General features: G+C 42.1%; 1 protein-coding gene across 13 annotated transcripts in view; it reads left to right on the top strand.

The window, feature by feature from the left end:
• The window catches only part of LOC108892381 (protein tyrosine phosphatase receptor type D), a 344,319-nt gene that overhangs the window by 212,900 nt on the left and 109,510 nt on the right, over positions 1-21,909 (top strand). For 3 of the 13 annotated variants that reach the window (XM_051076304.1, XM_051076305.1, XM_051076294.1), the window contains exon 1: positions 2,380-2,945. The exons of 9 other annotated variants lie outside the window; for them this stretch is intronic. The gene's annotated coding sequence lies outside the window, so the exon portion shown is untranslated. Of the gene's footprint in view, positions 1-2,379; positions 2,946-21,909 lie in introns of those variants that run through there. One more of the 13 variants, XM_051076306.1, reaches the window with a different exon arrangement.

The raw sequence follows: 21,909 nt of genomic DNA, 5'->3' as shown, positions 1-21,909 counted from the left end.
TAGCGGGTGCCAAGAATATGAAAGCACAAGGTTAGATGCAGAGCAGAATTGTAAATCCAATAACTAGTGTCATCCAATGATATTCAAAGATCATGAATAAAGCTGAAGCATTTGAAAAAAAAAAAATTAAACACCCCTTACAGTTATGCACTCAAGATGGATGTCAGCAGGCCTCAAATAAACGACTGAAATCATTTTCTTTAAGAGGTGAGATTTGTCAACCAAAATATCCAGTGGTTGGATGTGCTAAGAGTGCTAACATGTTCTTCACAACCAAAACAGCATGCCAACCTTCAGCCTGTACTCCTGATAAATAAGAATATTTTCCAAATAATTGCTGTGGTGAAAGTCATATAAGCAGACATTTGTGATCTACAATACTTTGTGCCTCTAGACACAACTATCACTCCCACAATGCTTTCTCACAGCCAGCAGTTGAGGGCAATAGTTCATGTAACAGTAATTTCATCAAGTTTCTCCATTGTTCATTGTCACAAAACCAACACTTTCTTTTGGCCTATAAATCTGCATGCGGAGGCTGTATCAAATTCTGCCCTTAGAAAATGGTGCTCGGTATAATTTGCAGGTATAAATCACCATCACAGTTACTCAGTCAGATACATGACATGTCTGAGTGCAGGTAAGAAAACAGATCTGCTGACTGCAGTAGTCTGTCTCTCTGTCTCTCAGAGTACTATTGTTGGATGCTAGATGTTGGTGTCTGCAGGGCTAGGTTGTTCATCAGAAGGTTTGGGTTGCTGCCACAAAAGCAACTTTTCTCAAAACACAATTGGTCATAGTCAACTGTCTCCCCGGGCCACTGCTGTTATTTTTCTGTAGCCCTACATCAGAGGACTGTGCACTTGACTATGTTATCAGGAGCAATATTATCCCTTTATATGTTGCTGTGTAACATTGTCTGTTCAGTGGCTTGGATGTGAATAAATCACCTCTTGGAATCATTATATCAAATGTGAAATCATTACACGTGGATTATGGAGGTTACTGACCAACTTGGCTTCTGTAACAGGCTGACCTTGGAGTACATGATGCAGTTCATGACGGCTGCTTCCCTACTTACAGAAGCAATGCCTTTGACAAAAATAAACAAAATGGCAAATACTATGACACCCCAATAGACATGCACGTACACATATCCAAGCCCAGTCTGACAACAAAATCAATATAATATCCCTACAGGGATTTATAGTGTGTCTGTGGCTATTAGTGATGAGTTTATAGTGACCTTATTGCACATGATAACATTTTTTATGGACTTTGTGCTGACATTACCCCAACCACAATGCATTTATGTAAAGCCAGACTTCACCGCTCATCTGCATGGGAACTGGTGGTGGAAAGTAACTAAGTACATTTACTCAAGTTCTATGCAACTGTGAGGTACTTCTACTTAACCTGAGCTTTAATTCAATGGTTCTTTATACTTTTATTCTACTACATTTCAGAGGGAAATGTTTTATTTTTTACTCCCCTTTGACCGCTACACTTAGAAGTTCACGACAGTAGTGAAAATAAGTGACTACTCAAGTACCATACTTACATATGATTTTGAGATACTTTACCTAAGTATTTCAATTTTATGCTGTTTTATAGTTTTTTGTTTTTTTTTTTTTGGACCACAGCATTTATGTAACAGCTAGTTACTAATTTTCAGTTTGATATTTTATACAAAACATATGATCAGTTCACAAAATACTTTACGGCGCCTTGTTATAAAGTAGTTAAAATTAGCTCCACCTTGATCATCAATGATAATAACCCTGTAATACAATAATCTAACACCGGCTAATTTGCATAATAAGGACACTTTACACTTTTGATATTAAATACATTTTGTAGCACATTTTTAGTTACTATTACTTGTTTTCCCCTTTTTAACTACAGGACTTTTAATTATAATGTAATATTTTATAGTGTGGTATTTTTGTTTTCATTTTTGTTGACTTTTTTGTTCTGTTGCTTATGCATATTCATGAATTCATTTGAAGTTGCTCTAATAATGGCCTATTGCAGTATGTGTCTACAGCTGTAGAATAACTAACATACACAAGACACTTGTGGTCTCACACATGCACTCATATTCTCACCATTTACCATCTGAAAATAATTACCAAGTCAGACCCAAACACTCACCCACGCACGCGCACAGTCTTTCTTAAACACAAATCTTCCTCTAAAATAGCTATGTCCAAGTGCACATTCCTGCAGTGGACTTGCGTGTGTGTGGGGGGGGGTGGGGGTGGGCAAGAGATTTGGGAGAGTGGGACCTCGCTGAGTGACGTCAACCAACCCCCCACCCACCACCTCTCTCTCTCTCTCTCTCTCTCTCTCCCTCTCATGCTCCTGTTTTTCCCTGCCAGGCGTTTTAGTAAGCGCCTGGGTCTCAGCAAAGAGACTGACTGACAGACTGACAAGAGACAGAGAGAGTGAGAGAGAAGGGGAGAGAGAGAGAGAGAGAAGGGAGGGAGGGTGAGAGAGAGAAAGGGAGAGAGAGAGGGGGTGAGCGAGGGGCTGTGTGTCCCAGCCACACCGCACTCTCCAAACACAACCACCGTCTCGCCACGTTCAATTCAATGAAGACCTAACGAGCACAACACAGAGACAGACCCAAAGCAGAGAATATATCATACACGCTCCACGTGCGTGTTTTTCCTCCTATCGTCCCCCCGAAGATCGTTAATGCGTTGGAGGCGGACAACTCGCGGAAAGAAACGAAATAAGAGCGAACAAACGGGGAAAAGAGGAAGAAGAACCTGAGGACGGATTTCTTTTCACCACGTTGTTTTATTTTCCCGGGACTCGACTGTCATTACTGGATGTAAAAAAAAAAAAAACAAAACAAAACAAAAAAACTCTCGACTTCTCTTCACACAGAACACAAAGGGAGTCACTGAGTTTCAAACTGACCGCAAAATGATGATAAGGTAAGAGTGTTTGACGAGCCTGTGAGTTTTGAGGTTGTAACAGTCAGAGCTGAAGTCGCTGCCGCAGTGATTTCAGGTGTGCGTAGAGCCTCATGAAGTTTGAATCAGCTGTAACCAGTTACACACATTTGAACTGGGTTTATTCTCATAATACATATAGATCACACGCCGGCTGGTGTGTTCAGGGACACGAGCGTTTTATTTATGTGTCAATAATTGTTTTGGGCATAGTTTAGAATTAGCCAGTGAATGCGCGCAACCTTGAATAGGCACAGCTGCGCTTACAGTATGCAAAACGACACAAACGGCAAACAACACCTCCATTAACTGGCATTATTTCTATTTTTTAATATTGTCAGTAGCATAAACGACATCTGTGAACGTGCAGGTGGGATGTTTTTCTCATGGTGCGTGTTTTGGGTTGACGTTTTGGAGGCGAGCAATGTCAAAAGCAGTTTAGTTTTCATGAAATTATCACTACACGTCGTTAGAAATACGATTGCCTTAATTTTGCTATACAAGTAAGGCTACAGATCAGTCAATTCCCCTGTATATTATCAGAAATACCAGAATTGGCCAGCTCAAACGTGTTATTTTAAGCTCACTTTGAGCTGTGGCACCGTCATGTAAATACATTTCATTTCAGAGCTCCCTTTAAGAGTTGTGGAAGCCTTTCCAACGAGTCAATAGTGAAGAATTTTCAAAGTGCATACCTGCAACTCTCCAGAGATCCCTCATCTCGTCTGACTTATTTTTAGAACACATTTTATTTTCGCGGGGGTTTAAAGTTGACGTTGCTTCTTCTTCTTTTTTTTTTTTTTTTTTTTTTTTTTTTAAGATATCACATATTTTTTAAGCTGCCGCAATATGTCAGTGAGACAGACACCCAGTCAGTCACACAACCATTCTGTCAATCAGGTGAGAGTGAACCTTTATTTCCAGTGGAGCTGTGCACACCACCTGTGCTCAGTGTGCCAGTTGGGCCACTAGGGGACTCATTCTCTCCAGTCAGTGAGGAGAATGCAGTAGAGAGGGGCTATGAGGCATGAAGAGGGGAGCTTAGTTACCATGACAAGACCCCCTTACTTTTACTGAAAAAACTTTAGACAAGGACTATAAAACAGATCTAGAATTTTAACATTTATAGGCGTAGGAGTTTCAAAAGCTCAAAATAACTGGCTATGTATCCATTAGCTTGTAAAAATGAAGAATTTGTAAAATGTAATTCATGTTAGGAGGCATTATGGTGTAAGAAAACAACTTCAATGAAAGCATTTTGCATGTGTAGCCTTTAAAACATTGTTGTCTGAGCAAAATGGAAAGGCAGTGATTGAGGATCACTAATGGAGTAAGCTAGTGAGGTGTTTGAAAGGCCAGTAAATGTGTGTGTGTGTGTGTGTGTGTGTGTCAAAGCATGCAAATTAGTGTGCATGTGTGTTTGCTCAAGCAATTCCCAGTTTACAGCCAGTAAGCACTCGAGGGGAGCACACCCCAGCACCTCCACTGTCTTACATGTTTTACAGTCCTCAGCTCAAACAATTAGCATTCGCCCAATTTTGACACAGCACAATTAACGCTGTCACCACACGTTCGATTTCCAATTTTGCTGTTGCGACAGCAGCGCTCAAAAAGAGGAGACAAAATGGATATGCACCAAGGTGGTGCTGGTTTTTAAGTGCTGCTATCCAAAGTCGTTGAAGGGGAGCAAAGTGCCTCAGTCATAGAAAAGCGGCCATCTTCTCTCAAACTCTCATCCTCTACCTTGTGATATGTTTAAATCCTCCAAAATAATTTATAGCTTTTTTTGTGATAAAGCTTAATATAAATAGTGAAAAGGTAACTGTGTATCTTAGTGTGCAGGAACTGGAAGGGGGAAAAAATCAAGCTTGTGTGTGTGTGTGTGTGTGTGTGTGTGTATGAGGGATACAAACAGTACATGGCATGCAAGTCATTAAATTGAAAAATGATATAAGGGCTTAGAAAGTGCCTATAAGGGAGTTAGGGTATTTTTGCATGTCTGCCGATCTACCTTTTTCTCCAGTTTTTTGGTGCCTAAAGCACATTCTGAAGTCATATCCCACATTTCTGACAGTGTCTGGAAGGGACAATGGGGTATTTTCAAGACTGAATGTTCGAGAGAAGTCAACAATGTCTTTCAGATGTCCTTTTGATTCGTATTACTTTTCCAGCGCACATTTACCTGCCTGTGTTTTTTCCGATCGCTGCTACACGAGTTGCTCCAATGTTTAGCTCAGTGATATGAGCTCATTGACAGCAGTATTCAATGTAACAGAGGCATCTTAAAGGATTGCGGAGGCTTTGAATATTTCCTTATCCAAGTCCCTCTTTGGCAGAAAGTCAAGCCCTCTTACAAACAAGTGTGCCTGCACCTCACAGTCCCGTTGTCCATAGCCCAGCCAAGTAGCTCTGACTCACTAGTTTATTTTCAAGAGCAGAAAAACGGAGCGGAGAATAAAAGTTTGTTTTCTGTCAATCTGTATGTGTGTGTGTATGCTTGTGCCTATGCCTCTGTGTGAGCACTACTTCAGGAATTCCAAGGCCAGGGACCCTATTACGAGTGCGGAATGAGAAATCAACACTTACATTACAAAAATGGATACGTAAACATAGAGGCCACAATTATCAGGCGCCGTGGTGTTGGAAGTGGAGGAGATGGAGTGCCAATAGGTCTGTTAGCAATCACCCCCCTCACTGCCTGCCCTCTGTAATCCAGTGGGTGTATTCTAGCTTATTTTGTGCCAGCAACGGCCCGTAACAACTACCCACTGACTGGCAGGCTGGCTGGCTAGCTGGCAGGGTGGGTGGTTGGCGGATGCAAGAGAAGTTTGAGTGGTAGAGGTCATACTGGAGGGGGGAAATAAAAGGCAAGGGAGTAGCACTGTACACTGTATATGAACATATGTGTGTGTTTGTGTACATGCATTTTGTATGTCTTGCAGTTTAAGTATCCTCATGTTTCAACCGATGTGTGTGCCTGTGCGTCAGGGGCCTCCAGCCAACTACAAACCCACTTCACAGTGGCCAGCTTGATGCATTGTGACAAATGAGAAAGCAGTTTGATTTTGCACAACACTGAGCTGCACCACAGCATAATGAAGTGATCATGACTTTACCCTTGGTTCGCTTTGGCCCCGGTCCCGCTGTGTTTTTCCCTCTATTCAATCGCTTCACTCACTTATTTACTTGGCAAGCATTTCCTCCCGTAACCTCTAGTACTGCATAACTAGCGTCAAGGGTGGGTTGCTTGATAAAAACCACCGCTACGGGGCATTGGTTTTACTCATAGGGGAACGCTAGCAGTTTTTATTGATATTCAAGTTGCCACTGGGTTGGAATAATAAGAAGCCTATTTTCACACCCAGGCAAAATCACCTCTACTGTCCATCACCCTGTCAGGGCAGAAAGCTGAGGCGTAAATATTATCTGGCAGGGGAGGGAGCACAGGACTACAGCTGAGCTTCTTGTTTCCTCTTTCCTCTTAGTCCCCTGTTTTGTTACTCTTTCCTCTCTTACATTCCTCTATCTTTCCCCTCTGTGTCAGATGGGTCTCATCAAAAGAAAGTATGATGAAAATAAGTCCTGTCTTGTCCCACCTTTTCATCCTGATTCCACTACACAAATCTCCCTCAGTCAAACTCACTTGTATGTATCCTGACACACAAAGCGCAGTGTCGCTTCCAACATGGTTCACCTTAGCATTGGGTGAGACACAGTTGGAACGTGTCGCCTTCAGGCTCTGCCTCCAGGTTTCACATGCACAGGGAGCACCGGTGTGTCAGGAAAAAAAAAAAAAGGAGGACTGCCTTTCTGCCGCAGCTGTTCTTTGCTTGCAGATTGGGTTTCAGGAGATATGATGGATGCCAAACGCCTGTAGCCAGTTGTGAAGACATAGAGGGGAGGGAGTATGCTGGTATGGGTTTGGATTGGGGTCACTGGCACTGGCAGTGGATTGGAATTCTGCCCTTGACCTCCATTTTGGATCATCCCCCATCTAGCGGCTAACAGTCTGTCACTATTAGCACTTTGAGAGAGTTAGGACCAATTAGAGGAACACTAAAGACTGCCAGTGAAACGTAATGATTCTGGTTTCAAATATCACAAGATTTGAAGTGATGGGGTATAAAAAGGTAGCTTGGTAATATTTTTAAGGACTTCATTTAGATTTTGTTGCAACCCAAAACATTATTTCTTTTTATGCCCTTCCCATTGTCTCATTTTCTCTTATCTTAATTTTTGGAAAGGCTGAGAGCAGAATCCACTGAGGTTCATTTGAATAACCAGCGGAATGAGGAAATAAAAGCTGGGGGAAGAAATCGAAGTGGCGGGCGGCTCTGTGCATTCATGTCACACAGCTTTATCAAATTATTCCACAATAGCAGCCACACAAGTGATGGAATTTCAATTAAAGTATGACAGTTTTAGAATTTGTTTCTGCTCGCTAGAGAGCTAGTGGGGGTTGCGTTTCATGGGTTGGGGGGGCCAAGCGAGTGGACGGTAGGGAGGGTCTCGCACAGAAGACATATTTTCCAGTCTATATTCTCTATCTACCCACCTCCCTCTTCATGCACCCACCCCTCCCCATCCTCCATCAAATGGGAAAAAGGGAATGACTTAGCTGAAACACTTTTTGTTCAGAGGCACTCCGCTGTTAGAGCCTGGAGTCGGGCAAAAATGGGGTGTTATGATAAAGGCCTTTGTGACAAGAAGTCAAAAATGGAGCCTTTAGTTGATAGGCTCTTTCCAAGAACAATTACGCTACCTGCTGTGCCAAATAGAAGGGTGCAAGAGATAAGTGCAAGGGAGGGAAGCTTGGCTCAGACTGGTGGCTAGCTCATAAACTGGGAAAGAGCAACGTATATATGACCCTCAGGGACCGTAAACTGTTTCGGGGTTGAATATGTAACACACGCAAGCTCGCAAACACTTGGGCACACATGCCAAGAATGAGCAGACACGCAGGGATGTGAAAGACTGTATGAATATGATACGATATAACATCCTAAGAATAGACAGAACATACTGTATTTGTTGCTGTAGCAGCTCTGCAGAGAATCATTTGCATTAAGTAAGTGTAAAACAAAATAATTTTTATTTTAAATTAAGCTTATAAACAAAGGTGATTTGTATTTGATGTCCAGTTGTATTTCCCAGATCCCCACTGGAACTGGCAAAGAGGAAAAAATTCCATTAACAAATGCACTCGCATTGCCACATAGCAATTTCACGAATGAGGAATGCATTTAATAGTGGATGGATTTTTCATAATTTGAAAGTATTTCCCCAATCTGTACCATAATTCTTGAAGTGACGTATTGTAATGGGATCCAGTGCCTCCAGTTTGCTCACAGAGTCTGACACCCACATGGCCAAAGAGCGATGTTTCAACATTTAGGGATATCTTAAAAGCAAAATGACAAACTAAAAGGCAGACTGACATTGAAGCTGTGTAAATACTTGCTCTTCATTACTCCTCATGCATCCTTCCTGTTTTTGAATTCAGATTTAAATTCCTGCATCACTACAAGGTTAGGAGTCAATGTTTAAATTCTGTGTAACCCCAGCATTCTCCCTCTACTCAATCTGCAATTATAGCTAGCTGCTTTGAAGAAACCAGGCGGAACTAAAATGACTTTTCATGTCCGGTATAATGACTGCCATTTGGAAGCCGACGTGGAAAGAGAGGGTGAGAGAGATAGAGCTATAGAGGAGAGAGTGAAAAGAGGTGGAGGGAGGGGCAGAAGGAGGAAGAAAGAGGGACAATCAGTGGATGAAAATGACTTAGGTCACCTCTGGTTCTAACCAGACGGCCCAAACCAACCGTCTTTCCCTCTGTCATTCCTCACAGATGAATCTACCACATTTTGGTCCTTTTCTCCCCTCCCCTGTGCTGCTCACTGAAACTTTCACCTTCTTCTCCCTCTGTCTCCATCTTTCCTGCCTTTGGTCTCCATTCATTTGCCATCAACGCAAGCTTAGCAGCTTTAAGACGGATTACAAGATGAATTGCACTGAGAGACGCCGTATATTCTCTTTAGGGTGGGCCACTACTGCCAAAGGCCAGAGCTGAGTCCCGTCACCTGGGCTAGCAGCTGGCTATCTTTTACACTTCCCTCACTAATGAGGCCAGACAGTTGGGGCTGAAGTTATAGCGCAGGCTGGATGCTGTGTTGGTAATCTATTATTTAGACTCTCGTGGGGAGGCTGGTCTCAAGAATTTCATGCATGCATTTTGCAAAGCAAATGGTAGCCCGGGGGGAATACAGAGCTCTGTGTGGGAAAGAAATGAGCGAGTATTAGACATTAATGTAAGTTGCAGCATTTCCTTGTCCTGCCTATTTCAGACCTGCCAAGACCTGAAAGGAAACTTTTTGGTATTTTGTCATTTTTTTCATCATTTTGGTATAGCAGTGTTGCTCATACAGATGTGCTTCAGTGGCGCTAGCAATGCTGACAACTCCATTCAACGCATGAGTCTTCTTTGTCATTTTCATTCACTGTTTCTTCCCTTCCTCCTTCCTTCCTTTATTTCTTTCCTCGTCATGATATTTTAGGGATGACAGACGAAGGTTGTGCTCGTGTCTTCAAACAGCCGACACAGAAGAGCGGGTATATCTTTCCGCTCCCTTTTCATGTATATTTTAGGAACTATTTCAGAGGGGTTTCGGAGAGTTGCATCACACTGTTATAGATAACACTGCTCAGACAGGCCTTGTTTATATTTAGTAAGGCTAGAAAACTATGGCGCACATGACCCCACCAATGTATTTATAGAATAATACCAGTGTTTAAATTTTCTTAGGTAGCAGGGGCTATGAAGGCAGTCTCTAAAACATGCATTTCCCAGCAGTCATTATTCATTTACGCTGATCATCCAAATATTAGAGAAGCATATTGGCCTAATATCAATCAGAAAATCAGCAAATAAGGCTATGAGACATCAGTATCCACCAACTTTTACAGCCCCATGAGCCCATTTGGCAATTCACTATATTTGGACCTGTGTATACGCAAATCTACTGGGAGATGAGATGGCAACAGTTAAACATAGAAAAGCAGTTTTAGCCAGAGCTGTTAAGCAGACTTAGGTTACTCTTAAATGAAGTTCATGCAGAATGGCGCGAGATACCACAAATAGCTCTCAGTTATAGATAGCATAAATAAGCTACACATACCAAACCCCGTGAAGTCACCAAGTTATTCATGACTCCACATGTAACACTGCTCTACCATCATAATACTTTAATGTTGAGATTTGCCACAGCATGAAATTGGCCATTTAACAAAGAAAGAGGCCGCTCAAGCCATCGAGTCATGACAGTTACAGTAAGAGAAACTGACCGTGTCGTATCGTCACTTGATGTTCACTTCAATGGCATACCTCACACCCATATACAGGTTCAAACCATACATGAAATCCCCAAAACCTACAGGGTAGAGTAAACTAGAATTTCTGTGACCCCCAATACAAAGATTTTATACTGAATTTCTCATGCTGTTCAAGCAAGTCCATGTCAGGTGTAGGGCAGTGTAACCCTAGCTGCCACACTTAATCCTCTACCTACCCCTACCTTGTCCTTGCATGTGTTCCCCCGTCAATCTACCCTAAAGAAACATTCCAGGAAAGTTTTAGCATTGCTGTAACAGGACACCATCATGCCTTATGACTGAGAAAGGGAGAGTTTGTTCGTGGGAATTTGGAATGTTTTGGGTACAGCCTTCTCTATTTTCCAGTCTGTGAAAGTTTAACACGACCTGCCACTTGGGTTACATGATGTAAGACAACAATTTAAGCCTTAGGTTGGGTCCCTAGATACCAAAGGTTAATGTGAGGTTGGAGGAATATGGGATGACAACATCTTAGGTATGTGAGAATATATGCATATATGATTTTGTAAAGAAAGGCATTAGAATTAGATGAGGAGATGAGAGGAAAGAAGACACTGACAGACACACACACATACATAAACACATGATTACTGGGACAAGGAGTTGAGACCAGGATAACTAGATGGTTCTAAAGAGTGAAAAGACAAGACAGCAACATAAAGCTGGACAGACAAAAGAGATGTTCTTCTATGGACTACATCAAAAGAAAATCCTTACAAAGTAACTTAGATGCATGACTGAATCATTTGAAGACCATTCAGGTGAAAAATCCCATACTGAAAACATACCACCATGACTGTAGTTGAAACTGAGGTTTAGACTTACTGTGAAATGGCTTACTAACTTTAAGTGCCATCCATATTTGATGGCTTGCCTCAGGTCTAGACAAGGAAAGGGGTGTCAATTAGAGCAGGTTTTATTTTAAAAGCATTAACTCAAAAAGAACTCAAAAAATTGTGTGGATGGATGGCAATTTAGCTGTTGATGCTGGCCATCACCCCTCAAGCTTTTAATATTGCAAATGGATTTTCCTTTTGCCGTAGCTGATTTCCATTCTCGTGGCAATCCGAGAATAGTGTGTGTGTTTTACAGTACTGGGCTCTTTGTGTCACAGTCTATCGGAAGGTTCATTTGGTAGCCATGAAAACACATTACAATGCAATCCCCTCCTTCTCCTTCTTCCTGCTCTCTCTCCCGTCTTACCACCCTCTGCTGTTATTTGGAAACGGTCCCGACCGTCTATTGTGATAAGCTAAACACAAAGCTGTGGCTAGCTGCTAGCCATATTGTTGTCTTGCTCCTCCGCTTGGACTGCCAGCCTGCATAACACTGCACCAGGGAATTAACCTCTGCTGCTGTTTCTTTCATATTGTATAAATTTTGCAATGGCCACTCCAACAGAGCCGCGAGGGGAAAAATACTCTAAATGTTGCCAAATTACTGACAGCTTGTCTCCAGCCCAACTGCATAAATACACAGCGAATGTGATAAACAGCTCAGTCTCCCTTGCTTGTGGCTGCCTCTAGTGCAACCTTTACAGAAATAAAAGGGCATGACATTTTTTTAAAGACAAGTTAGTTGACATGAAAGTGGGAAGTTAAATAAAGGATAGTGTAGTTCAGTGAATGGGACAACACTACATTGTCACAGTTTGTGACCTTTCCCATTTGTTCTGACAAGCCAGGGTTTCTCTCTGTCAAAATGGCCTACGCCGTTTGTAAGCGATTCCTCCCTTCCTGTCCCCCCCCTTTTTTTTTTTAAATATCTGCCATCTGTGGTGACTGCATGACGCCACAGCTTCTGTGTCATCGGTGACAACGCTCTCACACACACACACACACTGGGAATAGACGAGAGAGCGGAAAGGAAGAAAGAGGGAGACAGAAGAGACAGCGAAAAAGAGCTCACTTCATCTTTTAATTGTGTCTCTGAATGTCCCAGTGGACTTCATTACCCAGGCATCCTAAGAAATCTCACTTGTTTGCTCTTGGAAACATGTAAAAAGTGTTGGTAGTTCTTTTTATGTCTCTACAGCAGTGTGAAGTGCTTCAGTTGGGCTAGTCAAAATTTTTGCATTGCAAAGACTGAGGCATATTTCAAACAGTCAATAAAGCCATGGGTTTTTTTGCAGCAAGAAAGTTTTGATGATTATGTGCTGAACTAATGGATCTGATGGCTATCCTCAGCAGGCCCGGCACACAAATATTCTTCACAGTTGTAGAATTGAGAGATATTTGCATTTAACCTAAAATAATATTTAAAATGTTTTTTACTCTGTTGTTTAACTAGAAAGTCACTGCACAAGTTAAGGAGAAAACCCTCAATTATTTAAATGTGGCCATATTTTAGTGATGCTAATATACAGTAAATGACAGCAACTTTCATTAGACCTGCAAAAACAAGCCAATTGTTAGGTAATAAAATGCTAATTAAAAAAAAAAAAAAACACAACAACAAACTTAATTCATTTCTTATGTCCACAGAAAATTGTAATACAGTATTTCAGATTCTAAAATATTCAAATTTTTCCTGGATATTGACATTAGTCATTTCATAGACTACCATGTTTGTGAAAATAACACCCAGTCTTTTATGAGTTAAAGACAAATTTAAGTGACACATTCGGCTTCCGTAGACCTTACCAGAGGATTGGAGGTAATTTTTGACTTCATTAAATTCGAGGCTAAAAATCTACAGCATCTCTGCATAAAAACACAGCAGGAGAGGTGATTATCTTTGGAAATTAGCTCACTCATTTAGAGCTGTGTGGATGCAGATGCCTCCGTTCAATGGAAGCCTATTATTCCAAACGACTCTCATTAAGCCATAGTGAAATAAGGCAAGCTGTGGAAGCAGTGAAATAAAATCTTTAGACTGGCTGTGCAGAACTCGGCAGCGGTGAGCTACGCTGTCTTCATTAAGAGCTCTGACGTCAGGAGTGAAATGCAGAAAATGACTCAGTGTATGCAGCTGATTTCTACCTCTTGTGCCCAAAAGGAGGTTATTTGGTGTTTGTGCTCCAAGCCGAGGGAACCGACAATACAGTCTGAGCTTAATGAGTGACTTTAATAAAATACCTAAGAATGAGGAGCATGAGTCACAGCTGATCTATAATGTCTATATTTCAATGTAGACCTGCTGATCAGAAGCTCTTTTGAATTAACACTCGGGAAACTTTCCTGAGTAGTCAAGCTATGCTGTGCAGACTTCAATAAACCAGTTCACATACTCATACCGTGGCCTTAGACACTGGTTCCCACAAACAGCAAAAGGCTCTGTTACGTCTTGGTGCTGCTCATTGTCAGGTAACAGCATAGATCGCACCAGAAAGAGGCATTGACCTCCTTCCCAATAACCACCTGTTTTTTTTCTTTTTCTTCACTGCACAAGATGTGCATTAGAAGCCAATTCAGGTCAGTCTGTCGATCATTTAGTCATTACTCATGCCATCTCTATGGTGCCAGAGCACAAATGGATTTATGGTGCTTTGCTTGCTGTTTGTGAGAAAATAACAGGATATAGTTTTGGTTGCCTTTGGTTTATAGTGTGGTACGTAATTAAGATAAAAGTAATTAACAGTTCAATTACCGCAAGCATTTAACTTAATTATTAATTTTCACACCTCAGCAGAACTTTTTTCGGAGTCGTTTAAAGGTGTTGTTTGTTGTTTGTTTTGTTTGTTGTTGGTTCACACAGGCACGTCAGATTACATGTGATGATCCCTATAAACAAACTATAAGAACAGCCTGACTGGTCACTGTCTGAAAGGAGCATCAGTGATGCTCACTTGGCAGATTTACAGTTTGGCCGCTTTGCAGAAATTTGCATTAGCTTTGCAGTAGAGGAAATATTTGCATGCACAAACCTATAAAAAGGTTTTGGCAATGCAACCTTTTTCTTTATACTGTAATGCTAAAAATATACATTTTTTCATAAGTGAAGATGTATTGATGAGTAACAAAACACTAACAATAGCAAATGCAGTGGTTGTTCTGATTCAGGAATCAGGACTGTCATAGCTTAAATGACAGTAAAACCAGCAGGGTAAAGCAAAGCGCCATGGGACCATACAGCATCTGGACTTATTTTTTCCCAGGATCCATTTCAAGTGTTTAACACCAGGGGAGCACAGTTAGAGGAACAAGTGATGAAGGGAGATTAGATGGACTCTTGTCAAATGAGGAAAAATACTGATGGGTCTCACGGTTCCCTGTGGTCTCAACAACACGGCAGGTGGCCTTCATTTGCATCTCCCAAGAGCTTACCTCTTCCCTCCCTCTTTTCCGGTTATTTATTACAATGGCCGCAGGTGGAAATCAGATGAATGTCAAACCATCCTAATGTTTAACAAGGCTCTATAATGTGCTGGCACACATGCACACACATGGCATGAATGCACTAACACAGCAGACGGAGTGCTGTTTTTAGAGTGTTACCCAGTTTATTACTGCTATATGATAACCTCTGTCCATAGATTCATGTGCTGTTTGGCCCGGGCCCTAAACATCAGTAGCCTGTATAAAGTGATGGAATGTACACATTAAAATTCGATCTCCTGCATCAGTACATCCAGAGCTGGTCAGGACGGCAACTATAAATTGCTGGCCATTATTTTCGATTAACCACGCTGACACCATGGCCCATCACATTTCTTCCCATTTTTACCCCCTGTCACAGTGGCGCCATATTTCCAGCGCTGTTTCATTTTAGATTGTCCTGGAGCATGATAACACAGACCGGCAAACCTCGGGACACAAGCCACCAGGCGATCTTATTAATGGCAGTGCTGCGATAACAGTAGTTGTCTACGTCCTCAGTTGGTATCTCGATCTTCAGGCACATACTTTCCAGGGCCTGAAGAGCAGAGGCGTCATAGCGGGTGCAAAGGGGTGACAACTTGGCAGTTTATCATTGATATGCTGTGAAAGTTTCTAATTCCCTGCATCCCAAATACAACAAAACAGATTTGCCAACCAGTGCTTCAAAGCCAGACACAAAATGGCTGTCTCTGGTCGCAAATGCAATTTTAGCCTCCTTGTAAAACAGAAATCATCTTGTTGTGGAAGGCTGGCATCAATTAAGAAAAAATTGGGAAATAAATAAAGATGAAGAAACAATAACCTTAACATGTATAGACCCTGTATGTTTACATAAATATAGGCAGTACATAGCATGTTCATTTTCATTTTCCATATTTTATAACCTTGAAAGCTCCACATCATATTAAACATAATATGTAGACTGGATGGATACAGATATGGTCAACTGCCAGCTAACATCAGGGATAGCAGATGCACAACACAAGAGGAGCAGATATATGACATTGTTATCAACTGCTCATTCTGTAAAATAACAGCCAGTATCCCAAAGCAAGAAACAACTGCCAGAATTTCAGCACTATCAGAATTATGGTCATTTAATTATTGTCATTGTATTATGCACATTCACTTAATTGTCAAATTTCAAGTTTAAATATAGTTGGGGGCAACTGATATTAAAATGGTTGATATGGCATGGTCCCAGAGCTCATTTGCAAAACAATGAGTTCAAAAGGGCGAAGGACTAAACTGAATCGGTGAAAGCAATCTGACTGCTAAGCTCTTGTTCTGACAGAAACAAATTGTTGTGTCTGCGAGGCAGGTCCTTCCCTTAGTTCTTAATGAGTTTATTGGTAATCAATATCCCTTTCTCATCCACTGGCATGTGACACTGGGGCCATGACCCAAGAGGGACCCTTAGACGGTGGAGTTGAGTGGGTCAGTGAGGATTGGTAGTCGTTTGTTCATGCGAAGACAGACAGGAATGCCCCAGTTTCACCTAGGTGAGAGGAAGGCAGGAAATGAAAGAGGCTTCATCTCAGCCCTTACCCCGTTGCTAAAGCTTTTTTTTTTGTAGTGGCTGGGAGGCATAATGTTTCTATTAAGTGAAAATAAGACAGTTTCCTTTCCTACTTTGTTCCCTCACATCCTTCATTTCTTTTAAGATGTTACATTTCTTATACACTCTGCAGTACATGCTAACTGATTTGGCTTGTGTCCAGTTCTCTTTAAAAGTAGACCTCCTCAAAGAGCTGGGTATGCGTCCCTGTCAAATATTGCATAAAATGCCAGTTTGCCTGTCAGTCAGAGCTTCATAGCGGAACCTCTCTTCCAGTGATTTTGTTAGCATCCTGCTGATACAGGCGCTTTTTTGGTAGCGTTTTTTCAGCAAGATGGGGCCTGGCCTCCCGGTGGGGGTCAGAACAGTTGACCCTACCCTGGCAAGTTTGCAGTCTGCATGCAATGATTTTATTCAGCCCCACTCAGTAGAACAGCAGGGTGTGACCGGGGTCGATGTGGCATTGCCAACACTGATTCCATTGAGAAACCCTAAGGCCCATTGAGAGGCACTGATCAAGGGTGCCGGATGTTTTTGATTCTCACTGCTGAGCCTCTATATATTCAACAGTCAAATCACTCTGCTAAAATTGGGTTTGTTTTTCACTTCTGGAGATGTGTGATTGAATGGGGCTGGCAGGGTGCAACGGAGCTTCGCTATCCCCAAAAAAAGATATAGTCTTCCCACTATGGTTCAAGCCAAACACACTGTATTTGCACACCATCCGAGGTCTGTGCCTTTTTGTTATTATTTAGCCTGATACAAAGCAGAACAAAGGAGGGAGAGAAGAGGATATCTGGCAAATGAAAAACAATTAGGCCAGGTGCCAGACTCAAGTCAAGCATGTGAGCTCAATAAAGCACACTGTATCGATTTGCGAGTTATTCATTATTTGTTTTGGATGTAGAGAAAGTTCGTTGGAAAATAATTTTGGTGTGCAGTTCAGACTCTGAAATAAATGGTTTGACAGATCGTCAATGACCACAGAATATGATAGTAAATAGCCTGATATGCTCCCCCCCCCCCCATGAGCTGTTATGCTTAAAGCAAGACCAAGCACTCTCCTGAGTATTGGATTTTTGTCCAGCCTGCTTTCAAATGTGAAAATGAGGATTTATTCTGTCCAGCTGCCTGAGTGATGCTTATAAGAGAGCATGGATTCTGCTAGATAAATGGAGATGGAGAAAGGATATACATCACACAACGCTTTATATCTCTCATGACACCAAATAGCCTTGCTGGTGGTAACATGCAAGCATTTAGACCCTCAAAATGCAAAAATGGCAGCTTTGTTTACTGCATTCAAAATAAATGGCTGAGGCCCCGCTGTCACTCACAGATGGCACTTCCTTTGAGAAAAAAAAATTGCCGAGCCAGTGACTCGTAATAATGCGTTGGCATGGCGGCAGCCATTTTGCACAACCTCCGGAGGCACTGATCGTCACAGAGAGGCGTTGGCATTGTCTTGGCACCGGCCCGACCCCAGGCCCGGAGTAGTAACTGATAGCCAAGCTGGAGCTTGTCAGGCCTGACGTTTATCACTTTTGACATCTGTCCACACCATCTCTCTTCCCTCGTCTGTAGCAGTCCCCACAACACTGACCTTGGGATCTGTTTCTCTGTTACTCCACTGCCCAAAACCTCCCTCCCCCTACTTCTATGTCCTCATTTGGCTCTGTTTCCATGTGTGTTGTTTTGAGGCTATCATTTACCCTTTTAGACCTTGCTTTGTGGTCAGACATGACTTGCAAACTGATGTCCAAACACTGACAAGTACCATGCCTTATTTGGATTTCTGCTCCTATGCAATATTGAGTAAATGTATACAGCAACTATATCCTATAGTCCTATCTAGTCTAATAAGTCAATGTTTATTGATTGATTTATGTTTGAAATATATGAAATATATTATATTATACATATGTTTGAAATATATAAAAATGTATCCTTGGAGACACAAGAGATGTTGTGCAAGTGCAAAATTTAAGAAAGCAAGACAAAGTAGGCTGTTTGTAATTTTTAAATTCATGGTTCACGGTTCAACTTGAAACTGATTTCTGCCTGAGTTGTTTTATATTGCTGTTTTATGTTTTTGCGCCAACAAGGCAAACAAAAAAGAGGTGGGTGGTGGGGTGGAGGGGCAAGCTGCCACACACAGCCCAGCGTTGACAGGCTGGCAGGAAACGTCTGACACGATGTGCTGTGAGGGAGTGCTGCTTCTGTCAGAGAGTGCAGTGTTACTGTTTGAAAACCTAAAGAAAGGGACAGCGTGGCAAGCACATCCAGACACACATATGTCCATATGGCATCCTGAATCAATTTGTCTTACAGTTAACAAGAAAAACATGTTGACTGGTTTTTACACACACTGAGGGCCTACAAGATTAGAAGCTAATCATTTCATGCCCCTTTCTGTCTATGAGAACCAACATGAACCCCCCATATAGTGGAAAGTCAAGGGGGGTCTTGTGAGTTTGTGTATTTGCGTAAAGCAGCTGAGAAAATGAGAGCTAGTTAGACTCCCACACCACTTGCAGTCTAGATCTTTTTTTTCTACTGAGTCAACTCTTGAACCAAAATCCACAAATTGGTTGCATTTACAGCATAGCATTGCTTTTTCCTATGTTACATTGCACATCCTTTTACATTATGCTACTGTGACTCATCAGCAGCCCTCACCCCTGGCCTCCCTTATGAGGTAATTAAGCCCCTAGTTGTTTGTTTAGCTGTCTGCATGTGTGTCCTGTATAAAACACAGGGGGGGCATATGTTCTTCCTACCATAAACCCATTGAAACAGCAGGACATGAGTGGTGAGGAGGGGTCGACTGTGCATGTGTGTGTGAGTGCACACTCTAATTAGGCAGGCAGTAGTGTATTAGCCTCACTGGGCAACAGCCAGCTGGGAGCATCTGGAGCCGTCTTTCATACTCACCAACTTCCCCACTACACACATACTTGTCCACACACACACACACAAAATTAGAAGAGATATCTATGGACCAGCGGTGTGATAAGAGAGCGTAGGTCAGGCATGACGGGTCATATGCACAGCTATTTAAGTCTGCCGCATTTTAAGCCTCCCTCACATCATAGCCCCCACCCATGTCCCCGTCTGGAGTCCTTGTTTTAGAGTAACGGTGCCACTCTCATGTCCCTCTCAAGACTGGAATGCCAACAGCAGAGAGAGCAGGACCTCATCCATTCCCAAGAGCTTCTGCTCCACCAAAGACGCATCAAAGCTGTCCCGAAGGACCAAAAGAATTTCGTTTCAAAGTGGGGTCAATATCTAAAATAATCCTCAAAGCCTCTTGCAATCACTCGGCTCTCTGCATTTGTTTGTTTTAAGAAATGACAGCAGATGAAATGGCTATTTCGATTGCTTTTTTTATGGTCAGCATTTTGATTATTTAATTCTTTTAAAACCACCTCTTCTATTTGCCAAACTCTTGAAGCACTGCAGTGCCTGCTATATAAACAGCCGAGTCTTCTCTATCAATGACATACTTCAGCTGCTCCTAGCTCTCACTGCGAGCCCTCAAACATCCAATTGAGGTTCCTGCGTAGGTGCACACTCACTGCTGCACGAGATACATCACTTCCTGTAGATTGGCTAAATATATTGAAAGAAATACTGCTGTTGCTCACTGTAGAGAGAGAGAAAAAAAACAAAGACTGAGTTGGCAACACTAAGTATTTCTCCTGTACAGAGAGCTCAGTGAGCCAGCTGAAATAGTGTTTCTCTGTGCTATTGATTAGCTGGTTAGGCCATGAAAAGCCAGGGACAAGACAGCCACTGAGCCCCCTTCCACTGGCTTACCACTGCATGCTAGAAAGTCTGTTCGCTCACTTTTCTTTCCTTTATGCTCCTTTTTTTTCATTCATCCCAATCCTCTCTGTGTACTGTATTTGTCGCCCCTCATTCCCCTGCTATTCTTACGCATTTGACTATTCTGCTCACAGAGAAATAGCCCTAGCAAGCCGCTTGCCGAGTTAGATCACAGGAACCCAGCTGTTCACAGTCAAGGGCCGCTTCTTTTATTAGCCATCAGTAGGCCGACCTGGTAGGGCAGTGAGAGGGAGAAAGAGTGGGTGGCAGGAGGAGGAGGAGCGCAAGGCCAGTAAGGGGCACAGATTTCCCAGCTGTTAGTCCACAAGCTCTGCCCCCCTGTCAGAGATTAAGTAGATCAGCGGGAACGCAAGCACATACACAGAGGCAAGACAAAACAGCTGACAGAAAACAGATTGAGACTGTCCTCTTCAAGGAGGATACTAGTTGCACATGGACTACTGAAGTTTTCTGTTGGCCGAGGACTGTAAAGTTTTGCACACTACACCACTGGAATGTACAGTGGGATAAGGCACAAGCCAGCAGGCGTGCAATGCCTTAATACCCCTACAAATCCCCTTCTCCTGCCTCATGTCCCTTTTATTTTTCCCTACCATCTCACAAACCCATGCCGCCTTTCAGTCTGTGGAGTACTGTTTTACTAGTCAGCCAGTGGTCTAGAGGGACACAAAGGACCTGAGTGTAAAATTATATTTCGAGCTATATAACCAGACCTCCATTGTGCCATTTTTACAATATTATTTTCATTAAGATTGCAGGGATGGTTTTCTGTCTTTGTTGTGCCTCCGCTCTATCTGCTTCAATTCTAACCACAGTGGAAACAAAACCACTCAAAAAAAGTGGCAGTGATGAGAGGAGCACAGAGTGCTCCCATTTTGTATGATTAAATTTACTGTGACAAGCAAGCATGCTGTGTTTTGGCAAAACATGTTGCTGTGGGAACAGAGAAACTTCACAATTTCTGAACAAAAGTGACCAACATGAGGTGCTCAAAGACTTGACTTGGGATTTGAGAGAGGGTCTTCAGCAAGTCTTTGCCTAAAGTTCCTTTTTTCCTCTCACAGCACTCAAGATGTCTGTATTGTATTTGCATATTTATGAGAAATGGGTGTCACAGTGATTAAGTTAACTGGGTGCCAGTGCTGCAGAGTGTGGATAATGAAATCATATAAAATGTGAAAGTCAAAGGACATTTTCTTAAAATATCTGTTAGCCTTGTGGCAGAGTTGGTGAACTTTGACTTCAAGCAAGATCATGAACACATACATACATTGGTGATTCATGTCAAAACATGATTTAGCGGTTGCTATGATTGTTAAAAGAAGATAAAAATATCCATGATTCAGCAGAGTTTTGCATGTTAGAAGTGGTGGACAAGCTCTTGAACTGTATGATTCAGGATTTTTTAGCTTAAATACCAAAACCTACTGGAAGACAATCCAAGTCCTCCTGTACAAAGAATAGACCTGAAGCAACAATAAATCCAGAGCATGAGTGCTCAAGAAAGATATTTTCACCAGACATTCATGTTGTGTTTAATAAACATGGAACCAATATGGACTTCATTACTAAGTGCTTGAGACCAATGTAGCTCAGTTACCCCAGACAAGTAATTAGAGTTCACACTGAGGCCTGACTCTAAAATACAGTCATTATCCCAGCAAAAAATACAACCTTTCCAGGTCACATCACTTTGTTTGCAGCAGTAAAACAAGTTTATTTCTGCATTGAGCCACCATTATAGTAGCCCCAATCCACTTGCCAGCATTTTATAGAGCACAGAGTGATTGGGGGCGACTGAGAGATTCAATAAAAATGTGGTAACACAATT

Source organism: Lates calcarifer, linkage group LG15 (genome assembly GCF_001640805.2).
Source record: "Lates calcarifer isolate ASB-BC8 linkage group LG15, TLL_Latcal_v3, whole genome shotgun sequence".
Lineage (NCBI taxonomy): Eukaryota > Metazoa > Chordata > Actinopteri > Centropomidae > Lates > Lates calcarifer.
Note: the sequence above shows the minus strand (reverse complement) of the source record. Positions and strands in the feature narration are given on the sequence as shown.